Source organism: Eurosta solidaginis, chromosome 4, assembly GCF_040869045.1.
Source record: "Eurosta solidaginis isolate ZX-2024a chromosome 4, ASM4086904v1, whole genome shotgun sequence".
Taxonomy (NCBI): domain Eukaryota; kingdom Metazoa; phylum Arthropoda; class Insecta; order Diptera; family Tephritidae; genus Eurosta; species Eurosta solidaginis.
The window spans coordinates 172,411,153-172,428,776 of NC_090322.1; the positions used below are offsets into that span (position 1 = coordinate 172,411,153).

General features: G+C 37.8%; 1 protein-coding gene across 5 annotated transcripts in view; it reads left to right on the forward strand.

The window, feature by feature from the left end:
• Positions 1-17,624, forward strand: part of Moe (Moesin) — a 274,557-nt gene that overhangs the window by 72,851 nt on the left and 184,082 nt on the right. For 2 of the 5 annotated variants that reach the window (XM_067783786.1, XM_067783787.1), the window contains exon 2: positions 3,514-3,651. The exons of the other annotated variants lie outside the window; for them this stretch is intronic. The gene's annotated coding sequence lies outside the window, so the exon portion shown is untranslated. The remainder of the gene's footprint in view (positions 1-3,513; positions 3,652-17,624) is intronic. 5 annotated transcript variants of the gene reach the window in all.

Sequence of the window (17,624 nt, forward strand, 5' to 3'; positions counted from 1 at the left end):
TCCAAAAATGTATGGAAGTTTGTCTACGACATGCTACACATGATATTAAAACATCTATTTGATTGTCAATAAGTTTCAAAGATGTTACAATCTTCTAAAATGAGTGGATACGGATTTGAAAACAAATATAAGCATTATTTCGGCGGCTGAGTGGAACATCCCTCTATACCGGTTCGAAACCCCTCTATCTTTGGAAACTTTTGAAAACTCCATATATTACAATTTATTTTAAGAACACCCTATCTCAGAATTCGAAAAATGTCGTTTCACGGAAATCGGTCAAAGAATACCCTATTTCGAAAACAAAAAAAACTGTAATTTTGACTGTTAATAAGCCTATGCCACCTATTCTGATGGTAACGATATTTTCCAGAAACTCTTAGCAACAAAATACCATCAGAGTGTAAAAGTTGCTTGTAATTTTCTTTAGAGGTAATAAGAATATTGTTATCAGCCTAAATTGAAAGCGTTTTACACAAACCCCTAATTTTGATCTGTCTTCCGAACGAACCGTAAAATAAAAGCAATGAATTAATGAATCGACATATCCTCAAAACCAGTACAAATTCGAAAAAATGAGTACAAATGCATATTGTCTTTGGTTTGCTAAAATATCAGTATTTTTGGCAACCCTATCGGTAACACATTATTATATTAAAAATAAAACATTTTATTACTAAGAGTTTCAAATTAATTCAACTATTTCGCAAAACAGAAGAATGTCAAGTCAGAAGAAATTCTTCATTGATTTTGATTAACTGACATATTGTTGTACCTACGTGTTGTATGAGAAATAATCAAGAAGATGCAATCAGTGTTGTGATAACAACACCTGGTAAAATGTAAAAAACAAACTCTTCAATTTTTGCATGTGAAAATGAACAAGAAAAAAAACCAAACGCTGTTTGAAGTACGGATTTTTTTACGTGTATTATAGTGTATAGTGAAAATATTTTTCAGGACAACGAAACATTTAGGCAATCAATAAGGTATAAATTATTGTAGTCGTTAGGGAGCTGTACGTCGTTTTGTCAAGAAGTGTCTGCTGGCTTGAGTCTTAAGCTAGCAGACACTCCCGTTTCTCGGAACCGGACGCAGCTTTAAATTTTTTTTTGCGGTACTAAATTGCCAACAAATGTAATATCAATTATCCAAGTCGTTCGGAAGTCGTAGGTCGTGTTTTCACGAAGTGTCTGCTGGCTTGAGTCTTAAGCTAGCAGACACTCCCGTTTCTCGGAACCGGACGCAGCTTTACATTTTTTTTTGCGGTACTAAATTGCCAATGAATGTAATATCAATTATCCAAGTCGTTCGGAAGTCGTAGGTCGTGTTTTCACGAAGTGTCTGCTGGCTTGAGTCTTAAGCTAGCAGACACTCCCGTTTCTCGGAACCGGACGCAGCTTTAAATTTTTTTTTGCGGTACTAAATTGCCAATAAATGTAATATCAATTATCCAAGTCGTTCGGAAGTCGTAGGTCGTGTTTTCACGAAGTGTCTGCTGGCTTGAGTCTTAAGCTAGCAGACACTCCCGTTTCTCAGAACCGGACGCAGCTTTAAATTTTTTTTTGCGGTACTAAATTGCCAATAAATGTAATATCAATTATCCAAGTCGTTCGGAAGTCGTAGGTCGTGTTTTCACGAAGTGTCTGCTGGCTTGAGTCTTAAGCTAGCAGACACTCCCGTTTCTCGGAACCGGACGCAGCTTTAAATTTTTTTTTGCGGTACTAAATTGCCAATAAATGTAATATCAATTATCCAAGTCGTTCGGAAGTCGTAGGTCGTGTTTTCACGAAGTGTCTGCTGGCTTGAGTCTTAAGCTAGCAGACACTCCCGTTTCTCGGAACCGGACGCAGCTTTAAATTTTTTTTTGCGGTACTAAATTGCCAATAAATGTAATATCAATTATCCAAGTCGTTCGGAAGTCGTAGGTCGTGTTTTCACGAAGTGTCTGCTGGCTTGAGTCTTAAGCTAGCAGACACTCCCGTTTCTCGGAACCGGACGCAGCTTAAAATTTTTTTTTGCGGTACTAAATTGCCAATAAATGTAATATCAATTATCCAAGTCGTTCGGAAGTCGTAGGTCGTGTTTTCACGAAGTGTCTGCTGGCTTGAGTCTTAAGCTAGCAGACACTCCCGTTTCTCGGAACCGGACGCAGCTTTAAATTTTTTTTTGCGGTACTAAATTGCCAATAAATGTAATATCAATTATCCAAGTCGTTCGGAAGTCGTAGGTCGTGTTTTCACGAAGTGTCTGCTGGCTTGAGTCTTAAGCTAGCAGACACTCCCGTTTCTCGGAACCGGACGCAGCTTTAAATTTTTTTTTGCGGTACTAAATTGCCAATAAATGTAATATCAATTATCCAAGTCGTTCGGAAGTCGTATGTCGTGTTTTCACGAAGTGTCTGCTGGCTTGAGTCTTAAGCTAGCAGACACTCCCGTTTCTCGGAACCGGACGCAGCTTTAAATTTTTTTTTGCGGTACTAAATTGCCAATAAATGTAATATCAATTATCCAAGTCGTTCGGAAGTCGTAGGTCATGTTTTCACGAAGTGTCTGCTGGCTTGAGTCTTAAGCTAGCAGACTCTCCCGTTTCTCGGAACCGGACGCAGCTTTAAATTTTTTTTTGCGGTACTAAATTGCCAATAAATGTAATATCAATTATCCAAGTCGTTCGGAAGTCGTAGGTCGTGTTTTCACGAAGTGTCTGCTGGCTTGAGTCTTAAGCTAGCAGACACTCCCGTATCTCGGAACCGGACGCAGCTTTAAATTTTTTTTGCGGTACTAAATTGCCAATAAATGTAATATCAATTATCCAAGTCGTTCGGAAGTCGTAGGTCGTGTTTTCACGAAGTGTCTGCTGGCTTGAGTCTTAAGCTAGCAGACACTCCCGTTTCTCGGAACCGGACGCAGCTGTAAATTTTTTTTTGCGGTACTAAATTGCCAATAAATGTAATATCAATTATCCAAGTCGTTCGGAAGTCGTAGGTCGTGTTTTCACGAAGTGTCTGCTGGCTTGAGTCTTAAGCTAGCAGACACTCCCGTTTCTTGGAACCGGACGCAGCTTAAAATTTTTTTTTGCGGTACTAAATTGCCAATAAATGTAATATCAATTATCCAAGTCGTTCGGAAGTCGTAGGTCGTGTTTTCACGAAGTGTCTGCTGGCTTGAGTCTTAAGCTAGCAGACACTCCCGTTTCTCGGAACCGGACGCAGCTTTAAATTTTTTTTTGCGGTACTAAATTGCCAATAAATGAGGTATAAATTATTTAATATATAATTTGTTGTTTGCTATAGTGTGTCTGCCACCTTAATAGGACCGACCATTTCGCGAGTTTAAACGGAACTGTCAGAAAAACGAAGTCAGTCGGGTCATAGAAAGCTATTTAGCGTTGTATGGAACGAAAATTCACGGATTGTTGCATTCCGGCTCTCGGTCTGTTGTCGTTAGCATTGATGCACAGTGGTGTATTAAACTAAACTAATTACTTTACAACACATTTTTTATTATATTGCAGCTCTCTGTTAAAAAAATGATAATAATTTTTTAAGTATCAAAAAATTGTACACAACTCTGTAAAAAGTGTCTGTGATAAAGAAAAAACACTCATCAAACTGCAACAACAACAAATTGTCAAGCAAGAGTCATTGAAACTGTAAGTAATCTTCAATTCGATTTTGAATTTGTTTAAAACTTGTGACCTTATTACACTGGTCAACAGTGATTTTGGTGCAGCTCTACTTGTAACCAAGTTTGGTAGTACTCGGTACCCTAATAAAAACTGTATACTTACTTTTTTAATGCTACGTACAGTTTTCTAGATAGGGTCAAGAACCCCTTTTTAAGAGGTTAAGGCACGTGTGGCCCCATAAGTTTGTTTCTGTTTATTCTATCAACACAGTTTTGATGTCGTTGAAAAGAGTACATTTCGCCGCTTCTATCAGTATACAAGTTGTTAATATATCTTCATAAACGTCAGATAAATTGCAAAAATAATGTGAAAAATTCAATTTTTTGTTAATTTGTTTTATTTTTAATCACGGTTTTCTCGAATAATTTGTCAACCAGTGGATATGTAAATTATTTGAAAACAATCTATTAATTCTGTTTTCAAAGACATATAACTTTTTTATATCCGCGTAGATCTTCCTAATATATTCTATTTTAGTAAATTTTTACTGTGAAAAAAAAAAAGTTTTTTGTTATTTATTTTATTATTAACTTTTTATTTACATAAGAACTTTCGTTTACGTGATTTTCGTGAATGAGGTATGGCAAGACAATCACGTTGCATTCCCCAGCAGTAGTCAGCCATCATATGCTGATCCCATCGGCCTTGGTACCTCTCTTCCATAGTTTTTAGATTCTCCGGAAACTGGTCAAGGTGGCTGTGGAGATAATGGACTTTGATGGACATGTTACATCCTAAGTTTTTGTAATTCTCTAGCATGTTGTTAACAATATCAGAGTAGTTACTTAACTTGTGATTTCCCAGAAAGTTCTTAGTAACTTGAACAAACGAATTCCACGCAAGCAGTTCCAAACTGGTCATTGAGTTTAAAAAATCAGTATCTTTTATCAACATTCTTATCTGTGGGCCATTAAAAATACCCGATTTTATTCTTTCTATGCTTAGCCTAGGAAATTTTCTCGTTATGTAAAGAAAACATTGTCCATTTTTATCTAACGCCTTCATAAATTGTTTCATTAGACCCAGTTTAATGTGTAAGGGTGGCAAAATAATTGAATCTCTTGTAACTAAAGGTGGGTTTATCACATTCTGCTTTCCCATTTCCAACATCTCAGTCAGTCCCTTTCTGTCCAGTGTTGGTGCTTGGCACGACTATCCCACAGGCAATAAAAACATGGGTATTTGGTGTATCCACTTTGTTCTCCTAACAAAAAGTTAGCCATCTTTAGATTTACACAAATACTCCAATTATGTTCGTTATACTTCATTTTGTCTAAAACAAGTGCAATATTTTGATATTCTTCCTTTAATTTAGTGGAATGAGCAATGGGAATTGAACCATATTGGTTACCATTGTGTAAAAGAACACACTTGATTGAGGCTTCGTTTAGAGCTGTCTATGAAGAGACGCCATTCATTTGGGTGGTATTCTGAAACACCCATTTTGAGAAGAAGGCCTTGCACATCTGAACAAAAAACTATATCATTTTCCGAATTAAAAAATAGCAGCAAGTCTTGCTTTCTTGTACGGTAGAGAGTCACTTTCGTACTTGTAGCCAACAAGTTTTTTTCTTTTAATCTAGAAGCCAACACCTCTGCAGATTCCTTAGATAATTCAAGATCCCCTTATTAAATCGTTTAATTCTACTTGGGTAAAAGTTGTTGGCTCAGTAGACGCTATTTCTTCGATATCACTATCGCTAGACACTTCACTATTCGATGATTCACGGGTAGAATAAAATGTTGGAACAGGTGCTTCCTCTGAATGTGGTAAAGGTCTCTTAGCGGATAGAATGTTTGGATATATCATTTTCTTAACCTTAAGACCACGCAAATCGACACAGCAGAAGTAACAGTCATCGAAGTCATTTGTTTGTTCTCTCCATTGCATAGGCACCCCGAATCTCATATGACTTCTTTTACCATTGACCCACTGTCTCAAGTGTTCACAGCACATTTTGCAAACTATTCGAGGTATCCACGGCTTGTTTTGTCTACAACTTGCAATTTAAAGTACAAAAAATAAGCACTTTTTATAAAATCTGTTATACTTTTCCTGAATTTTTGGACTGTGTATTTCCCACAAATGTGTTTTGCTACATTTGGGTCATTGACACAACTACCTCGTGATGAAGAAGACATGATATTGAATTTTTTTATTTATTTATAGAAAGGCACTAACACTTGAAACCGCGCTCCCGAAAGAACTAATTACAGAAAATTTAAAAAATAAAAGGGGAAGGAAAAAATTTTTTTAAAATATAATTCTTTTTTTTTCACAGTAGAAATGTACTAAAGTAGAAAATCCCAGGAAGATCTACGCGGATATAAAAAAGTTAAAAGTCTTTGAAAACAGAATTAATAGGAGATTGTTTTAAACTATTTTACATATGCACTGGTTGACAAATTATTCAAGAAAACCGTGATTAAAAATGAAAAAATTTAACAAAAAATTGAATTTTTCACATTATTTTGGCAATTTCTCTGACGTTTGTTAAGAGATATTAACAACTTGTATACTGATAGAAGCGGTGAAATGTACTCTTTTCAACGACATCAAAACTGTGTTGATAGAATAAACAGAAACAAAGTTATGGGGCCATACATGCCTTAACCTCTTAAAAAGGGGTTATTGACCCTATCTAGAAAACTGTACGTAGCATTAAAAAAGTAAGTATACAGTTTTTATCAGGGTACCGAGTACTACCAAATTAGGTTACAAGTAGAGCTGCACCAAACCAAAACTCTTATTTTGTTGACCTGTGTTATCTAACTCATTCGAAAGTATATTAGTTCTTTTCTAATTTTAGTAGATTTTTATAGGGCCAATTAAGAAATTAATCCTTTACCCGTGCGCATCTTGCGCAACCAATATAAAAGTATCTTATCAAATATCAACAGAAATCAGCTGTTCTATCAATCAAATAAAACTTACAGCTGGCGCATGGTAGCAACTGTCGATAATGCAGTGCAAATATTCACAACAGTGCCATAGTACAAATAGATTTCTTTGTGTGTTCACAATCGTTTATTTTTAACAAACTATTTTAATAAAATAAAGCTAATTAAAAAAAAAAATTTGGATTCCGAATAAGACCGAAAAAGGGACCCGTATATAAAAACAGCAATTAGAAATAATATATATGATAAGAATGAATTTTGGAACTGAGCTATTGAAAGTTATCCTCTCTTCACGAAATAGTTGCAAGATTTACAATTTTTTTTTATCTACATTTTTTCTCTCCGTGTCTGGGAGATCTTCAAATAGCTATGGGGATATAGTGGATGAGTCCTGGGGCTGTGGTTGGCGGTAATCCAAGTTAAGAAACTTAATGCGTTCGTGCAGAGTGCTTTGTCTTATACCCATTCGAGAATGTTCTCTGCTCATCCCATCCGCGATTGCGTTGACCAAGAGAGTATTTACATCCGCAAGATAAATATATGTATTTTAAACTGCACTTTATATTTGGTGAATCATGTTGGGATCATAGAACAGTCTGCTCCGAACGTCACTAACTTAGGTTATGCTTAACTGGCCGGTCGATAAACACCTCACATAGACTGAATGTGACCTCTTGTGTTACATGAAAGAACCCCGATTAGGTAACAGGACTTATGTTATAAAATAACTCCGTTCTCTTGGTAAACACTAGAAATTTTCTCGTACCTAGCTTATTGCTGCTTGGAGATCTGGCAACTCTGCCGCCCCTCGTAGCTGTAGCCTTCACCAAGTTAACCCCCGAACACGAAACACGAACACAGAACGTGCTTAACTGTTTCTTCCTACAGCTCGCACTTATCTGATATTACTGACCAGAAGCCAGAAGACAGTGACCAGTTAGTATGCTCATCGTGAGCCTTAAGTCTTATATTTTTTGGTCTTAGAAATTTTGCTGCCCCGCTTTTCTGTACACGCATTTCCTGCTTGATAGATCATATGCAACTCCGCTTTTATTTTGATTTCTCCCAAACGGATTGGGACGTCTACCGTCGATTCATCTAGTGCTGCTTTCTTAACGTACACAATTTGCGCCTGAAAGACACTGCAGTGATCTGGCAGCCTGTGGAATTTACTTATTTCTGGATGGAGCAGTAAACAGCGGACCCGACCCTTTCCGTTCATTTGGAACCATCGGTATAAACGTGTAAAGTATGTTCTGCCATTTCCGCCTTGGCCCAACCCTCAGGCTCTGTTGTGGCCCCAAGATGTCTTTCGAAGCTCAGGCACGGGACCATGTACTCCGTTCGGCCTGCACTCAAGCTGCCTCGAGGCCTGAAGCCTTGTTGCAGTTGCTAGCGCTATATTTTTGGCCATTAGGTCTGTAGGTGGGATGTGCAGAATGGCATACTATGTCGCTGTGTGTTCTGTGTGGCTGCCCACCAAACTAGGACACCGCAGTAATATGGGCTTGACAATTGCCGCAAATACCCAATGAGAGAGTTTAGGCGCTAGGTCCGTCCTACGCACAATGCCACTTGGCTTTCTTCGCTCTATCTCTTCCCCATGGAGTTTCCACGACAACTTACTATCTACTACAACAATTTACTCTACTGTTAGCGTTGGCCCAACATATGTTGGTGTAGGGTTCTTATTATTTTTATTTAACTTTGTATTTTAGTTACTTTGAACTTTGTAATTTTAAAATGTTTTATCAATATTTTAGTTTTCAATATTGATTATTCAGTTATCAAAAATTTTCATTGTTGGAAGTTGGTAAAATAAAAAAAGTTAAAAGATCAAAATAAAATATAATTCAAAATAAGTTAAAAAAAAAAGAATTTTTAATTATAACCTACAGTTGGAACGGTACCCCTGTCAACCACCTGTAGACTATTTACCTCTTTGTTTAATATCCCTGCGTTGGGCATTCTCATATGGGCCTATGACAAGCCGTCCTCTGCACCCATCTTGATCCACCTTTTGATGTTCTGGTGGGTTTCCACGTCATGGGCTATGTATCAGGATTCTAGGATAAGGGGCGGTCCTTTTTCCCCTCTATTGCGACCACCGCTAGGTCTTTGGTGCTAACGTTAGAAAGCGTACACGAGGATAAGTATTTCCTAACCATGATTGCAGCTCAAACCCTGCTTTCCGTCTTTGTGTAACAAACCCTGAATCCGCGTACGCTGAGTCTAGGAACATTTGCTCCAGATGAGAGCCATGGCTGCTGTATCATCGCAGCAGGAAGACTTCTACTCAAACAGCCCAACCAAAGTGTCCTATGATTATGTAGCGGTTTGGCTTGTACACACAAAGTTTAATCAATTAGTGACTAGCTTTACCCGGCGTACGTTGTAACGCCCGAGATCGAATGGATGTTGCGTTATTTTTTCTGTTTTGTTTGTTGATACTTTAATTTATTGTTCTGTGAATTGAATTGAATTTTGTACGCATATTTGGTGAAATTTTCTGTTAAAACATTTTATTCTTGTATCTTATTGCAATGCGTGTGGGTACACAATATTTTTGGGTTTTTCGTTCGGTGCAAAGATAAACAAATTTTTTGGTGTTCCATCTCTAGAGCAAGCAACATATAGCTGGCCATGGGTAAAGCACGGACTCTCTAAATTTAAGCCTGCAACAGTAAGCGATTGTCCTTGTGCTTTGTTGATTGTAATTGCAAAAGGAAACTGTAAGCGCTTAAAATTGAATGGCAAATCTGTAGGAATCATTGGGATCCGTGGTATGAGCACATCTTCATATTTGCTTATACCAGTGATGATTGTTGCTTTGATTACATTCGGCATTAATTTCTAAACGCAAAGTCTGGTTCCATTGCACAATTTCGGTGGGTTTAAATTCCGAAGAAGCATGATTGGTGAGCCAATTTTCAAAGTTGATATATGCGCTGGCATTCCTTTTGGTTCTAAGGAGTATAGAATTTCATTTGGATAATTCACACTTTTATCTTCATCTGTAACTGTGTCGATCGATTTATATTTCGTCACTTCACCAAGAAATTGGTTTTGAATGCGATCATTGATTTTGTTAACATGATCATTTTTGGGAGCTAAGATAGTTCGTTCGCATAGCCAAAAAACAAAAACATTTAATTTTTAGAGGTTTTCCGGTCAATTTTATATTAATTTAAATTTTTGAGTTATGCTCTTTGACCATTAATTGTGAAGGGCAAATAAAATAATTTATTCCACTTTTCCAATCCAACGTTTCGCTAGACTTCCTATCATCATTAGGGGTGATCTATTTATTTAAAAGATAACAGAAAATAAACAACCGTGAAAAACAATAATAAAACTTATATGAGACACTTATTAACAAATTTACGTGTAACAACATTAAACACAACAAGAAACAACACTTATACAATATGTTTAGTTAGAATCTAAAAACTAAAATTTAAAATTTTAAATCTAAATTTCTTAATTCTGAAATATGAAAAACTTTCGTCTTGATCGAAGGAACCTACAGCCAAAATTTGGTGATGATCGAAGTATGGCACACACGTTTTCATAGGGAACACACACACAGAAATGTCCAAAAGGCATAACAGCCAAATTCAACAATGCAGTCAAACTTTAGGTGTTAAAATAACTTAAGTTTGTACGGCAGCCATAGTTTTCCCCATTCCACATTTTACTGGAGGTGTTAGGACTTAACGTCACATAGCTCCTTACCAATTTTAACTATCCTACTATTACGACATCCAGATATATGTAGTATAATATATTCCATTTGTATGGGAGGTGCCACGCCCCCTTTTTCCCAATTCCATATTTTCTTGGTGGTGTTAGGGATTGACCTCATATAACTCCTTACTGAATTTCAATGTTCTGGCATTTATACCTTCAAAGTTATGCAGTACCAAAGATTCCATTTGTATGGGAGGTGCCATGCCCCTTTTTTCCCAATTCCGCATTTTCTTGGTCCGTCCTTACTGAATTTCAATGTTCTGGCATTTATACCTTCAAAGTTATGCAGTACCAAAGATTCCATTTGTATGGGAGGTGCCACGCCCCTTTTATATATCGAAATTATTTTTAGCCTAAAACCTTCCCATTGATCGAAAGAACCATAACCAAAATTTGGTGATGATTGAAGTGTGGGAAATACGTTTCCATAGCGAACACACACACACATAGAATTTGATTTTTATATATATAGATGTAAGCCTATAGATATATACTCTGAAGAATATTGAAAAGTTCAGAGGTAGTTGAGATATACATATCTTAGGAAAATCAAACTTAAAAAGATTTATTCTTTTTAGATAAGAGTGAGTACTTACTTATAATCAGCGCCGCAAACCGATCCCAATATAAATATACTATAAAGGTTGAAACAGTTTAGAACAAAAGAAAAATACAAGGCGCGAAGATTTAGGCAGAGCATCTCTTCCAATTTGCGTCGTCCTCCTTTTAATTATTCCTCAAAACTGGCGGAATGGGACCTTCATGCCGAATCCGAATGACATATGCATGGAAAATGAATTAGCTCTGAGAAGCTTTTCCTGTTTGCCAAACCACTATCGATGGGCGACCCCGCTTAGAAGAACTCCTCCCAAAGTAAATTGATGTACTTTTTCCGAGCCTTGCACACAGGACCGTCGTGTGATAGGCGAACAAGAAACTAATTTTTACTCGATATCATGTCCGTATGTAAAATATGTTTATGGCATATAAGAGAACCCCGATTTACGATTTGAGTTGCAGGATATCGGTCACACGGCTTGTAAGTGGATGGCGGCTGGTTAACGACGCTTTAAGAAGCTGTTAATTTAGTTGTTTATGCGACTTTCTAGGCCACCCACCGGTCCGGAGTTGGTGGATACCGGTAGTAGCTTCGGCTACGAAAGTCTGACTAAAGACTTTAATTTTTGTACCACGGTGAGCAGAGAGCCCGCGGAGCTTGCTCCGTTTTGCTCATTCAGGAAAGGCTCTTCGGGAGCATCGTGGTGGCTGTGGTTAATATCCAAATGCGGTAAGATCTCATCTCCAGTTTGTGGGAGCAGTCCTTAGTTGGAAGCTTTCGCTGTAGCTGTGGTTTTACCTCAAATGCGAGGAGAGTTCACTTTTGATAAAGTTTACAATAAAGCCTTCTCTTAGTGATGCGTCACTAGGGGCAAAGCCATTTCCTCTACTCTTTAAGTTGTCAATGCAGCTCTATCTTGGGGGTTATATCATTAAAGGTAAAGCGGCCACTTTAACTATTCTGGATTATTCATAAATAGTCCCAACAGAATCTTCATTCAAGGTCAGGGAAAATGTTGATCACATCCATAAATTGTAAATATTGCAATTTGGGAGTTAAATGGTTCACGCAGATGCCTATCGCTTGCTGATAACAATCGATAATTGAAAGAGTGGGGAAAAGTGTGTGATTTAGTGCTCAATCTTCTTTTTGAAGTTTTTGAAACTGCTTTGGGCTATGCTAAAACGTTAAATAATGTCGAACAACAGCCTCTTGATTTACCTAAGAGATGGATACATTATACGGAAACATTTCATATTCTGGATACTTTAGGACATTACTCCTTTAGTTGTGATTCGGCTAGTTACAGCTTCGATTGTTACTCCGGTTTTCAGAAAAGCTTGTTCACTTTGCTCAGCACCTACTTGTATTGCTTTTCGAGAACTATATCTTGCATCTGATGAAACTGGCGGTGGAGTGGACTGAGGTATTCCTTATCAATCAACGGTACCAATTACCAATGGAATTTGAAATGCTTGACATAGCAAGTAGCCTTCGTTGGATTGGTGATTTATATACAATTAGATCCGTTGTGTTTTTGGGCACCATGAGCTTAGGGCATCATTGGCAGGTACTTACGTTAAATAATGCATTTAATATATCCGACTTCGTAGGAGAGGGGAAAATATTTGTTTGTATTTAACCATCGAGTTTTCAATAAGTTTTGATAATAGGTGACAGTTGGGGCAGATTTCGTAATCTTAAGTAAATTAGCTATCTATAAATTCCCTATTCGGATCGAACCTTCTTTGCGTCCGTAGGAAATAAAAGGAAAATTGTAAAGCTCCCTCCATCCTAGAAAAAATGAAGTTATTCTTTCCCACAACAAATTAACATTAAATGGGCTTTTGCGACTTTTTCACAGCTGCCTAAATCGATAGCCGATAGGAACACCAGTTTCGTCCATTCGTATAACATGACGTTACCAGCGAAGCTTTTTCGGCTTGTATTCGCTACACACTGTTTATGTTTGCATAAGGCACGTCAACGGCTTGAATACTCTCACATTAGCTTTTGACAGTTTTCCGTCAAGATAACGTCAGTACAGTCCAATGTAAGACTTGGCAAGAATGATTATACTCTGACGAATTTGAGGGTTACCCGATTTATTGTTATTGGTTCGTTATACTGATGTGTTACTTATAGTAGAACAAGTTTACACTACAATGTGAAATCACCGTATTCATTTGGAACTAATTAGAATCAAACTCATCAGCTGGAGGTGCTCGAGCGCGGAGTATAGCCACCACTGTGCTATTATTTCTTCACTTACTTGCTTTTACGAGAACACACCTCAGATGTCGTGCCTTCGTTGAGGCCAACTTAGTGTTTGTATAGCTTTACCTAGTTAGAAATGTGCTATATGTGCCGGTTCGGTTCAAACCCGTTTTATAGCTCTGCTTATACGAAATATATAAAAAGTACAGCAATATTTAACAAACAATGTTTTTGTGGGCATGAAATTGTAGGAATTTATCAACGAGGCTACTTCTATTACTATGCTGTGGTGTGCAGATATGCACATTAGGGTGGGCCGATTTATTAACCGATATAGCGCCATCGATTTTTCGATAGGATTTGGGCTCAGAAAAAACAAGTTCCAATACGCATACCCATAAAAATAATTTTCGAGCCTGCGAAATTACATTTTTTTTGAGTTTTTTTCGCCTTTGATTTTTAAGGTTTTTTTTCATGACCTACTAAAAAAATTTTCATTTGATTGTAAAATTTTCATGTATACCCTGTCCGACCCAAAAATGTCCGCTAAAAACGTTGTCGATAACAGAAATCTGTTATGGTGACCCATCTTTAGGGTCCTATTAAGGTGGCAGACACACTATAGTAAACGACAATATTATATATTAAATAATTTATACCTCATTTATTGGCAATTTAATACCGCAAAAAAAAATTTAAAGCTGCGTCCGGTTCCGAGAAACGGGAGTGTCTGCTAGCTTAAGACTCAAGCCAGCAGACACTTCGTGAAAACACGACCTACGACTTCCGAACGATTTGGATAATTGATATTACATTTATTGGCAATTTAATACCGCAAAAAATAGTTAAAGCTGCGTCCGGTTCCGAGAAACGGGAGTGTCTGCTAGCTTAAGACTCAAGCCAGCAGACACTTCGTGAAAACACGACCTACGACTTCCGAACGACTTGGATAATTGATATTACATTTATTGGCAATTTAATACCGCAAAAAAAATATAAAGCTGCGTCCGGTTCCGAGAAACGGGAGTGTCTGCTAGCTTAAGACTCAAGCCAGCAGACACTTCGTGAAAACACGACCTACAGCTTCCGAACGACTTGGATAATTGATATTACATTTATTGGCAATTTAATACCGCAAAAACAAATTTAAATCGGTTCCGAGAAACGGGAGTGTCTGCTAGCTTAAGACTCAAGCCAGCAGACACTTAGTGAAAACACGACCTACGACTTCCGAACGATTTGGATAATTGATATTACATTTATTGGCAATTTAATACCGCAAAAAAAATTTAAAGCTGCGTCCGGTTCCGAAAACCGGGAGTGTCTGCTAGCTTAAGACTCAAGCCAGCAGACACTTCGTGAAAACACGACCTACGACTTCCGAACGACTTGGATAATTGATATTACATTTATTGGCAATTTAATACCGCAAAAAAAAATTTAAAGCTGCGTCCGGTTCCGAGAAACGGGAGTGTCTACTAGCTTAAGACTCAAGCCAGCAGACACTTCGTGAAAACACGACCTACGACTTCCGAACGATTTGGATAATTGATATTACATTTATTGGCAATTTAATACCGCAAAAAAAATTTAAAGCTGCGTCCGGTTCCGAGAAACTGGAGTGTCTGCTAGCTTAAGACTCAAGCCAGCAGACACTTCGTGAAAACACGACCTACAGCTTCCGAACGACTTAAGGAGATAGCACAAATGGCACCTCCATAATCGGCCGCAGCAATACAAAGCGATTTAGATGATCTTATAGCGGTTTCTTTTCTAAAAAATTTTTTACCTAAATACATAAATGGCAAAACCTTAATAGAGTTACTCCTACCCTTGAAAAGTTTCAACTTTTATAGTGCACGAAAGGAACATAAATGTCTACCCATTGTATCAGCTGATTCTCACAAGCGCGTTGCCAATAATAATAAAAATTCATTAGCAATTATTGCCTGCAAAAGTTAACATAACGCCATAGTCTTAACCATATTTTTAAACGATTTTATTTAGCTTGACTTGACAGGCTGGTTGGCTGGCTGGCACGAATTTTGTAATTGAAATTTAAGTAACTTCCCCATAAGCGACAAGCTTGAAACTTTAAATATAGTTCAGAATCCGATGAAAATGCAATAATAAGAAAAAAATCACCGCTAGGTGGCGCAAGGATCGATATATGCAAAAAATCGTATTAGTGGTCCGATTTGGCTCATATTTGGAACACATAATACATACATGAATAGAAAGTGACGTATGCAAAAACTCGCCGCCAGGTGACGCAAGGATCGAGATATTCAAAAAAATCAGGTTTGTGGTCCGATTTGGCTCATATTTGGAACACATAATACCTACAAGAATAGAAAGCGACCTATGAAAAAATCACCGGCAGGTGGCGCAAGGATCGATATATTAAAAAAATCATATTTGTGGTCCGATTTGGCCCATATTTGGAACAAATTTTACATACAGTGTCCGGTAGAAGTGACATTAAAATACTTTGGAGTTCGAGGAGGGACAAGCATACGTGGCGCTGAGTCGAGTAAAGTCTTTAGAAGGATTTTGTATTGAGAACTTAGATTGTAACAAATTGTCAGGAAAGAGCCTTGGTAATAATGAGTCACTAAATGAACTAAATAGAATAAGAAATAATAGGCAATTAAATAAAGACTAAAAGCTTTAAAATAAAATAGTTAAAAAAAAATTTTTAGTTAACCGATTTTATTGAAAACAATATTTACATTAAGTAATAATAATACTAAAAGCTAGAAAATAATTAGGTATGTCCTAGGAACTAGTCATCAAACTCCTCATCAATTTAGGGCGTTGATCAGACAATTAAATAAAAGCGTTGGGCGCGTGAAATTTCTAAAAATGTGAGGCGTAGCATAACCTGATTAAGGTTCAGTTGGTCTTATATATGACTATCAATAGTTAGGTTGGTATGGTTATGGCGTTAGCGTTGTGGTATGGCACCATTGACCAATTACATTGATTTCCATAAGGTTGGTTGGATCAGCTGTTTTATTGTTGGATATGGATACGTCAAGTTTAAACGGCCCTTTATGAAGTTACGAAAATAAATTGTAACGATCAGCTGGCTTGGCATGGTTACACTGCCACACATTCATTTTATGCAGCGTAAAAGTGTAACGCTTTTGCGTTGCGAGCACGTAACTTTTTTCACAAAAGAACGAAATACCCCGTAAAGTCGTTGCCTGTTTTTTAGAATAGAACAAATTATATTTACACCCCTCGCACAGCTTCCAAAAAGCGAAACACTTTTGCCAGAAAAAACGCTATTAGTTATTTACTCAACGCATATACATAACTCTTCCAGCATGGTTTTTATTCCACGGTGATTCGAAGAGACTTCAGCTCTTTTTGGGGTTTTTTTCCTTTCAAAGACCAGTCTTAAAAAACTCTCTATATGTCGTAAAAAATATACTCACTTTTAGGTGAGAACCCCACTCTGAGGGGTGACCCCAGTGGGTTAGCGGGCATAGAATAATAGTTATGCCTGTCGTAAGAGGCGACTAAAATACTCGAATGATTCAAAGGGTTGTGCAGCGCAATTTATAGCTTCACCAACTCAATTGTCAACCTCATCTACCCATAGCTAATTCTGTTGTTTTAGCAGCCAAGGCCCAGGCGACCGCAAATTCCTTCCCTCACAGATGGCCTAGAAAGTTCAAATATTAAATCGTTTCCGAGATGTTCGGGCTTGTACCCTAATGGTGCTTGTTACCGTACTAAGTAACACTTACATATGCCAAGGAACGTTCCGCATCTATATCCGGCAAAAGACCATCAGCGTCGATAACACTCCCTTCTGGGAGTGTCTTTATCGCTACAACAACAACTGTCCCTTTTAATTTCACTAACACTTGCCCACTGTTGGCACCCATAATTTGGAAATAGTTAAAGACTCCGTTTATTAGGGAACCAGCATTTACACAAACAACAACATCCAGCGAAGAATCACTCTTGCCAATAAAAGCGACTACATCGCTATGAAACTATCGTCTTGCTTGGGATATTGTGCACGAGCTCAACTATGGCCATCATCATCATTCACTCACACCATCTTTCCCTGTCACGCGATTACTGCCGCCAATCGCCAGAACAAAGGGTACTTGTCCACCTTCCTCTCGCAAATCATTGGAGGGTTACCTTGCCCCTGCTTCCAAACTGTGGTGTCCACTGAAATACTTTCTTGACCGGAGCTTCTTCCTCCATTCGCATAACATGATCGAGGCAGCGAAGCTTATGGGCTTTTATTCGCTGCACTATCTCTATATCTGCGTAAAGCTTATATAGCTGATCATTATACTTCTTTCGATACTTACCGTCGGCGTCACTAGCAGAACCATACTTCTTCCGGAGAACTTTTTTCTCGAGGACTCCAAGAGCCAGCTCATCTTCTATCGACACTGTCCATGATTCCGAGCTTTACATCAGGACAGGTATGATGAGCGACTTGTAAAGCTCGTCTATGACCAGGGTCCACATAAGAAGA